Source organism: Echinops telfairi, unplaced genomic scaffold, assembly GCF_000313985.2.
Source record: "Echinops telfairi isolate 266 unplaced genomic scaffold, ASM31398v2 ScPeMD7_7475;HRSCAF=8513, whole genome shotgun sequence".
In the NCBI taxonomy this organism is placed as follows: domain Eukaryota; kingdom Metazoa; phylum Chordata; class Mammalia; order Afrosoricida; family Tenrecidae; genus Echinops; species Echinops telfairi.
The window spans coordinates 1,399,076-1,407,295 of NW_022111379.1; positions in this window are offsets into that span (position 1 = coordinate 1,399,076).

Genomic DNA, 8,220 nt, shown 5'->3' on the forward strand with positions numbered 1-8,220 from the left:
GCACTGCAGAGCAGGAAACGAGCGGCTTCCCAGAGCAGATGGCATGATGGAACTGCGGCCTCTCAACTGTGTGTCAGTTGGGGCCGGGCCCCAGCTGAGCTACGCTGACCCCTCCCCAGAGGACGACAGCATTGAAGATATAGCCCGCAGAGAGGGGTGGCTCTGTCCAGACTACACGGGAGCAAACTAAGAGGGAGAGGAGGCGGCGGGGGGAGGGAGAGTGGACCTCACATAGCTCACCTGCTCGGAGCAGCCAGTGCACAGAGAGGACCATCGGGCCAGCCCACCATGAGACACAATGTCCCTCACTGACCCATAGCGCTGTGGGGGACAGCGCTGGAGAGACTGCAGAAAGTGTGCACAGTGGGGTGAAACACGGAGGGAGGGCAACAGGGCAGCAACTGAAAGTAGACTTCTGACTGGGGCACAGGGCTTGGCAGCCGATTGGAAAACACTCTTAAGGCTCAGCAGGCAGACCCGGACTGTCTATCATTGTTTGTTTGTTTGTTCTCTTTCACCCTAATCTATTTGCAGAAGACAGGCAAAACAAACAATGCCGAGGAGAAAACAACGGGACCGGCAGTCCCTGGGGGAACATGGGAGAGGACGGGTTACGGAGGGGGAGCGGGGAACCAATCATCGCAGGGATGAGGTAATAAGAGATCTAAAAATGTAGACAAGGAGGCCTGGTGGGGTCTGATCAAGTGCAATGTATCCAAGAGGAATTACTGAGAGCCGAGCGGAGAGTGCGCGTGATAGCGGGACAGGAGGAAGGTGAAAGGAAATAGGGGAAAGCAGTAGGAACAAAAGCTATTGATAGAGGTCTAGCTACAGGCATGTATCTATGTAAATATATGAATTTATAATGAAAGGGACAGAGGCCAATGGACACATATTTATATGTTAAGTAATAAGATAGCAGACAGACTTTAGGCCTCTACTCAAGGCCTCCCTAAACACAAGAGGACTCTGCTCTGATAACCTAGCACTCTTTGATACTCACCTTCCCAACACGCTCACTATGAGCACTAAAGACATAAACAAATGTGGGGAAGACAGTGGATGCTGACCGGCTGTCAAAAGATATAGCATCTTGGGTCTTAAAGGCTTGAAGTTAAACAGGCAGCCATCTAGCAGAGAAGCAAATAAGCCCCAAGGAAGAAGCACACCAGCCTGTATGATCACCAGGTGTCCATGGCATGAGGTATCAGGTATCAAAAGATCTAAACCAAACAATTATATTGATGTGAAAGAGGGGGTTGGAGTGGAGACCCAAAGCCCATCTGTAGACAATTGGACATCCCCCCACAGAAAGGTTACAAGGAAGGGGCATTTCAACCAGGGTGCAGTGTACCACCGACGAAGCACACGTCATTCCTCTAGTTCCTGAATGCTTCCTCCCCCCCACTACCAAGACCCAGTTCTACCTTACAAACCCGACTAGACTGGAGAGCACACACTGGTACAGATAAAAGCTCTCAACACATGGAATTCAGGACAGATAAAACCCTCAGGAACAGTAGTGGGAGTAGTGTTATCGAGAGGAGAGGGGGAGAGGGAGAAAGGGGTTCGATATATTGTTCCCCCCAGGGGGACGAGTAATAGAAATGTGGACGAAGGGAGACAACGCACAGCATAAGACATAACCACAATAATATATAATTGATCAAGGATTCACAAACATGGGAGGGTGGGAGAAGGAAGGGAAAAAAGAGGAGCTGATTGATACCAAGGGCTCAAGTAGAAAGAAAATGTTTTGAAAATGATGATGGCAACATATGTACAAGTGTGCTTCATACAATTAAATGATGGACTGTCACAAGATTTGTAAGCGCCTCCACCCAATATGTGTGTGTATGTGTGTGTCAATGCTTTGGCAGTTATATTATGATGTAAACATTTTCCGTGATTTGATCTAAAGGCGACAGCCTGGATCTGATGTAAGGGGAATTCCCCTGGGGTGTGACCTGCATCATCTTTTATATTATAAGAGACGAGAGAAGAGATAAACAAGAAAAGAAGGAGGTATCTGACTAACACCGGGAAATAAGACCGGGGAGCAGAGAGGAGAGCGATTTTTGGACCCAGGTTCCCAGTGCTAAGAACCTTCTAGACCAGGGGTTCCCACTTCCTAATGCTGAGAGCCTTTCATACAGTTCCTCACGTGGTGGTGACCCCCAACCACAAAATTATTTCCGTTGCTACGTCATCACTGTAATTTTGCTACTGTTATGAACCGGGCGACCCCTGTGAAAGGGTCGCGACCCCCAGGTTGAGAACCGCTGTTCTAGACCCAGAGGAATAGGGGTGTCAAGATGAATGAGATGGCCCGGGAACAACGGGCCCTCAGATACTGAAAGGAGACAGGCTGACAGACAGGTTTCCACTGGGGCTGGCACCTGGCCTTCAGACTCCCAGAGTCTGAGACCATGCCTTTGTGTGTGTGGAAACTCTCCACATGCGGGACTTCCATCACAGCAGCACTTGATCACTCACACAGACTGGAGGCCCGTAAGGTAGGGGTGGAGACCTCTCACACTAAGGGTTTCACAGGCGAGGGAGCTCAGGGAGGACTCACGCCAGGTCCCGGACGGACTATTCACAGCACACACCAGCCCCCTCGGGGACGAGACACATCTCACTTTGTTTCATCCAGGGTTTCCCAAATGGCTTTCTAGCGGGGCATGGCTCTGGGAGGGGCCCCCCCGGATCTCAGAGTGGGAGGGCTACATCAAGGTCAAGCCTTTGGAAAGCCAGCGGGGTGTCGATCTGTGTCCTTTCAGTGCTTAGTCATATGCCGGTTCTGACACTTGAGGACCTACTTTGGGCCAGGCACCAAGCATGAAAGGGAATCTGCTCACGGGTCTCTTCCGGGGCATGGAGGTCATAGAAGAAGAACCCTGAGCCTAGCCGGGGCTTCTGCTCAGGCCTGGGCAGCCCTGCAAGCCAGGCAGAACTCGGAGATGGTGGAGGGCCCTGCCTTCTGGAGGGTCCTGCCTCCTACCCCCGCACCTGTGGAGCCCAGCCTCTCTCAGGCGGCCACAAACAGCTGGCCAGACACCCATCGCCCACATTAGCCAAGATGCAGAAAACCAGGACAGAGGTCAGACAGACAACCAGATGGCCTCTGGCCTGGTATCAGTTGTGCTGCCCTCATAGTCCTTCTGTACAAAATGCCCCCCACCTGCTTGGCTTCCTCCACCCCCTACCTAACCCTCCTGATTGTGACTACATCTTGGAACCTGGAGCCCGGTCTGTGTCCCTGGAGCCTGCTCTCTGCCCGCGCGGCCTCTCCAGGTGAGCCCTTCCTTCCAACCGCCTTGCATTGGTGGCAGGGGCGGTAGCAGTCAGTCATTACTTTGCAGGCCCTGGGAGGTCAAGCAACGGGGATCAGTCAGTAGAGGCTGGCTAGAATGCTCTGTTGAGAAGCATGGTGGGTGGTCCTGCTGGTCTGGGGCTCTGGCTGAGCGAGGGCATGTATCGGTCCTCCCTGTCCTAGTTTGCTGAACAGGGACCATTAGCTTTGGAAAGTGCATTCTCATCTATGAACCGTCTAGATGTGGCCTGGGCGCTCCCTCTAAGCTATGGAATCAGCACACTCTGGACCTCGCCGAAGGAGCCCTGGCGGCATTCTGGGCTACAATCGGGTTGCTAACTTCAAGGTCAGCAACTCCAAACCACCAGCCGTCCCCTGGGAGAAGGATGAGGCTTTCTGCTCCTGTGAAGATCCACATGCTTGAGAACCCCCAGGGGCATGGCTACGGCCTTCTGGGGTCATTATGAGTCGGAATGGATTCCAGGGCACTGAGGTTTGGGGGTTGGATCTCCCCAAGAGAATGCACAATTCACGAGGGCGGGGCTTTGCCCACTGCTCTATCGCCTGCATGTGACGGCAACGGCGGCTCAAGGCACGTTTGTGAACTGATTATTGACCCTTCATCCATCCTCCCTCCATGCACTGACCAAGCCTCCGGCCCAGCCATGTGGCTGGTGTCAGGCTGGACATGGCCCACCAAGTACCCCTCCCAACAGCAGGTCACACCAAGGAGGGCGTCCTTGTCGGACTGACTCGACACTGTGGACATGCCAGTCTGCTGGCGTCCGGTACAGGGTGTGCCGGTGACATCGTGAGAGCAGTCCAAAGCCTTGGCCAGGACCACGCCATCAGCACCAGGCTCTACCTCCTCCAGGAAGCAGCGCAGGCAGGCACTGAAGGCCAGCCAATAGCTCACGCTGCCACTGGGGACTGAGGGGCGTGCCAAGAGACCCAAGCAAAGGCGCTTTCAGACTGGGGAAGCTGCAGAAGCAAAGCCCAAGCTGGGCTGACAAAGCAAGTGCCTCACTTGCCTCCCGGCGCGGGGGTACAGAGAGATTTCTATCTTCTATTTATAGAAGAGGTCCACACACGCAGACACACATGCCCATGTTTTTTTTTCTAAATATGGCACGAGAAAAAGGAGGGGCAGGTTTGCACTCAGTGGAGGAACCCCCAAGGTTGGCATCCAGGGAGCCGGTCTTCTCCCTTCCTCCCCCCATCTTCTCTCCCAGGGGGGTCCTGGCGCCCCGGCCTCACAGAGGTCTGCTTAGGGTGAGCTGAAAGGTCCTCGTCACTAAGAGGCTCAGTCCTGAGGGTTGACGAAGCCTCTGGCCCTCCAGCAATCCCACCAGGGCCCCGGCTTATGTTGCTTTCTAATCTACCTGCACTTAAAAAAAAGAAAAAGGTTTGGGGAAAAACAACTAAATCCACCTCTCTTAATCTCTATGGGAGCGATCTCAGCCTGAGAGCACCCTGCAGACTCCCAGCAGCAGCAGCGTGAAGGCCGGCCAGCTACCTGCCTGGAGGGATAAATCAGGGCTGGAGTCACCTCCCAAGATGTGTTAAAAGGTTCTCCTCCCGATCCTGGCTCCACCACCCTGATAAATCCTGCTTCCTCCGGCCCGGAGCCTCGGGCTGCAAATCCTGAAAATGGCACCATGAGGCCTGCAGAGCCCATTAATGAGGGTCAGCAGACTGCCCTGTCCCTGTGCCCTCGAGTCGTGCGGAGAGCAAGTGGCCCTGACATCAGTCAGGCACAGAGAGAAAGCACAGGCTGCTCCGCAGGGCGGAGGGCGGGTGGGGGAGAAACTGCTAGCACCTGTGGCCGGCCTTCATCTCAGGCCCTATTAGGTGCAGCCTCTGGACTCGGAGCCCTGGGGTGCACCCCCAGCCTCCAGCCCCCGCAAAGAGGAAGTGAACTGATCTGTGTGCTTAGGCCATCCATTTCTCAAAAGCAATGATCTCCATCTTTCCATTTCCTTGCAAATCTGGACACACCATGCTGGCCTGGCCGATCCACCCCGACCCACTCCAGACCTGCACCGCCGCCTCCTTCTCCTTCTCGCTCCCAGGGCTGCGGGCCTCTGGGGACAGTGGGAGTCCTTGGGTAGCACAAAGAGCTTCCACTAGTCCACCAACTTAAAGGTGAGTGGTTCAAATCCCCCTAGTGGCTGTGGGCGAAAGGCCTGACGATCTACTAAACGCTGCGAGCCACGTGCCCCCCAGTCCCACACAGGGTTGCCAGCAGTCAGAATTGACCACCAGCTCAGCGGTTCGGTTCGCGTGTTTGTTTGACACGCATAAACCCTCAGGAGACATGCCAGTCACTCCGCACCAGAGAACCCCACAGGGGCTGCTCCTCGTCTCTGCCCACTGAAGGAAAAACGCTTCCTAAACCATTGGGCGTAACCACACGTACCTGGTTTAAGAAACAAAACAAAAACGGGCACTTCAGAATGGCGTCCATGCTGTCGGCACGGGGCACTCTCAATGGAACAAACCCGCCGGTCCCGCCCCCACGACTGCTTGCAGACACATCATTGGGGGCTACAGGTGTCCCCGAGGTGGATGGCAGGCCATGGCTCCCCGCGCACAGTAGTCCAGAGCCGGGCCAGCAAAGCCTTGGGACGCAAGAGCCCATGCTGTCCCTCGCAACAATTTAAAAGTTATCCGAGAGCCTTAATACGTTTCCACAACAAATGTATCTGGAAAATACCCTTTAAATGAGACTATGCAAGTTTTATTTTCATTTCCAATTTTCCTTCAAAGCCACATGTACACCCCAGAAGAGCCCCATCTGGCTCTTGAACCACAGTTTGCAGACCCCTGGTCTAGACCATAGGCTCCCACTGCCTTTTCAGAAGAAAGATTACTCAGCGGACCCCGGCCATTAAAAACCGCTGTAGTCCGGCCCACAACCTGGGGTCAAGTGCAGGTAACCGGCTCTGGCAGCTCCCTGGCTGCTCCCAGCCTCCCCAGGGCGGTATCACCGGAAGCACCGGTCTAGAAGCTTGGCTGAAAGCCAGTCAGCGTCACAGCAACACACACATTCCACTGACAGACGGGTCCCCACGGCAGCCAATAATGACACCAGTGCACAATTCACACAGGGAGTGTTCTAAGGGCTGGAAGCGCCCCCAGTAAGAGGATTTTAAAAATAAAAGCCAGGCTGAAAAGTAACAATAATTATTCTACGAGGGAGCCACCACTCACACCCCACCAGCTCTGGCCGCAGGACCAGAGTACTCATTGACCTGCTGTGGTCTGGGATGCTCCACGTCTACGCGGCCAGGGAAGCCCAGCGGCACCGGCTGTGTGAGGAAATGCAGTCAGAGAGCAGATGGGCCACCGTCTGGAAACGGAAAAGTGCTCAGGAAAATGCCAGCTTCTCCTGACCCGTAACCCACCCCCACCTCACGCCCCTTCCATCTCCGATCAGTCTGACTTCTGGAATGTCTAAGGAGCTGGAGGAAAAGAAGCCCGCTCTCAGAAAAACCGCCCCTGGGAAATGTAGACGTGGCGGGCTAACTCACGACTCGGGTCAGTGTGAACAATCCAGTCACCAAGACGAGCCTTCCCTCTTCCAGACGCTAAAAGCTCGCCATCACGGAGTCACCACTGACTCATAGTGACCGAGAGGTCGTACTGGACCGGCCACTGTGGGTTCCTGAGACGCTTTACAGGAGTAGAAAGCCTCATCTTTTCCCCTTGGACCTGTTGGTGGTTTCCAACTGTTAACCTTGAGCTTAGCAGCCCACTGGGTAAACACTATACCATTAGGGCTCCTTATCATTCATCTACCCACTCTATCAAGAACCCCACTGTCACTAACTTGGTTCCAACTCACTGTGACCCAGTAGGAGGGGGTAGAACTGCCCCACAGGGTTGTCCCACAAGGCTGTCATCTTTATGGGAGCAGACCGCCGTCTCTTTCTCCCCCGGGACAGCTGACAGGTCAGAAGCCCTGACCTTTAACTTAAACAGGGAGTGCTTTATAATCACATGTGACACCAAAGTCACTGTTGGCCCAGAGGCGACAAAGAGACCACACACACACACACACACACACACACACTTGCTGGTGATGTGTGACAGGCCAAGAAGGAGCAGCGAGCTTGGGCCTAATTCAAAGGCCCGGGCCAGTCCCCAGCAGGAAGCCTCAGGCAAGTGCGATAGGAAATCAGAGACCTGGGTGAGAGCCATGCTGAACAGCCCCGTAGATGCCCCCAACTTGGATCCGCGAGCCTCAGAATTCATCAGCGCTGCCTCCCCTGACCCGCGAGGGGCCCTTTCTCCATCTTGTCCAGCCTCCCGCCTCCAGTGTCACCTTGTCAGAGCCTTTGTGTGGTTTCCTGAGGCTACTCATGAGAATCCCACTTGAAAGAGATTCTGCAGGCTGGAAGTCCAGGTTGACCGCTCAGCCTGGCCCTGCTCCTAATGAGTCTCCGGGCGTCCGGCAGCCCCAGGCCTGCCCTGGATGGTCAGTGCGTCTTCACATGGCCGTCCTTCCATTTACGTGGGTCTGCATTTTTCGATAGGCCACCACTCCAGTGGGATCAAGACCCCCTCTAACATTCTGATCCGATCTCATGTTAACTGATAACATCTTCAAAGACCCCATTTCCCATCAAGGCCACAGCCACAGGTCCCAGGGATGAGGACTTCAACCTGGTTAACAGGAGCAGAGCGGCCGGACTTCTGCTCTCTCCTGGGTCCCCGCCCTGAGTTCCAGTCCCCATCCCCACAGCTGCCTGATGCGTCACCACCCTGCTGTGTGACCCAGGAAAGCTGGTTTTCCCTCTCTGAGACTCACTCTCTTTGTGCCAAGGCTGAGGTCATGACTCCTCTCTAGGACCCTTTCACTTCCATGAGGTCACCCCTCACCTGTCACCTCCCTCCACACA